This window comes from Dermacentor variabilis, chromosome 7, assembly GCF_050947875.1.
Source record: "Dermacentor variabilis isolate Ectoservices chromosome 7, ASM5094787v1, whole genome shotgun sequence".
NCBI lineage: Eukaryota > Metazoa > Arthropoda > Arachnida > Ixodida > Ixodidae > Dermacentor > Dermacentor variabilis.
In genome coordinates this window covers 47346446-47348002 of record NC_134574.1, presented here as the reverse complement: position 1 = coordinate 47348002, position 1557 = coordinate 47346446, and positions in this window count along the sequence as shown.

Here is a 1557-nt window from a genome sequence, read left to right as displayed (position 1 = left end):
CGGAATTGTCCTGCTTCTGCCGCCAACGGCGCCATAGCCGCATTAACCTGACGTGCTTCATCATACGCTTCGCGCGGTTGCATTTAGTCATCCCATACGCCATATTGATAGTGTGAAAGACAGTGTCGGAAGACCTGAATTGCGCTAAAGGCTCTAGAATTAGCCATAAAGACTTTGAAATGCAATCACAAACAATTTATGATCATTTTACTTATCTAATTAGGGTAAGTAAGGTAATCTGACTGCTTGGCGTCGCACCACGCTCTGTCGCCTCGACAACAGAAATGACGATAATTACGTTGTCAGCGCATGTCCCTTAGGTTCTTTACATCTTTCTCTATGTTTTGGCGCTACTTTGAACTACCTAAAATGCAATAAAAATATGTGAATTGTTGTGTTCTAATACATGAAGACGGTGATATGGGTACTACACAACTGCTTCACAAGGTACTATACCTTAGTGCTGCGAAAAATAAAGAAAAAATATTGCTGTTGTCTTTCCCTTCTCGTTTATAAAGTCGTAGCCGAAGGTTAGTGTTAAAGGTAATACATTTTTAATTTGTGACTGAATTTAGGTACCGAAAGTAGTGCTTGTAATTAAGCCTGAAGGTGTTGAAAAGTATGGTATTTCAACCAGTGGGGGGGGGGGGGTAGCGTGAGGTAAGACCATCAGCTGATTCTATGGTTTCCAACATTTACTACACAATATTCTGGGATGTCGCGGTGCTTGGATTCCGGACGAAGTGCTCTGTGAACGGGAAGATCCCACAGTCGAGGCCAGCTGGCCCCGGTCTTGGCCGGCCATGCCGAAGAGCGCCCAGCCTAGGCTCGAACCACCGCTTGAGCTAACGAGTCACTTCGCCCTCCACTTCTTCGACTGCTGGCTCCGATGCCCCAGTTGCCGTACAACCCCACCTACTGCGAAGGCAAAGATAGCACTGGCACACGGCGGCTTGCAGTGACTGCACCGTACACCCAGCGGCGGGAAAACCTTGCAGGCTGCTGCACTTAATAAAGATTGGGGAAGAAGCTAACGTTCGAGTCACCAAGGTCTTCCAGGAACCCGAAGACCCTAAACCAGGCTGGCTTCCCGGACATACGCTTCGCGAAGCTGCGGCAGACCATATGGTGGAGCCGCCGAGTTCTTGAAGGAAGAAGAAGGCCCTAAACCATTCACGGAGGCACATCTGGTCCGGTCTTCCTCCTTGATCTCGTTCAAGAGAGTGCACGAAGCAGGTCTCCCAATTTAGCAGCCACCCGTTCACTGCCATTCCAACGCAAAGAGACTACACGGCACCGCACCACGCAGTTCGCAGATGATGACGATCGTCGCTGGAACGGTGCCACTTCCTCTACTGTTGGCAACAAACCTCAAGCGCCCACAATGTTGTCGTCCTAGCCAATGCTGAACTCCTTTTCTTCAGAATCGCTGTCGTCGTCGTCTTCGCTGCCGCTGCAGCCAGCCGGCACCGAGGAACCGCCACCACAATCCGTAGATGTGATGTGCACATTGTCCAGTCCTCACATTTGGTACAGTCGAAGACGAACCATTCCGAG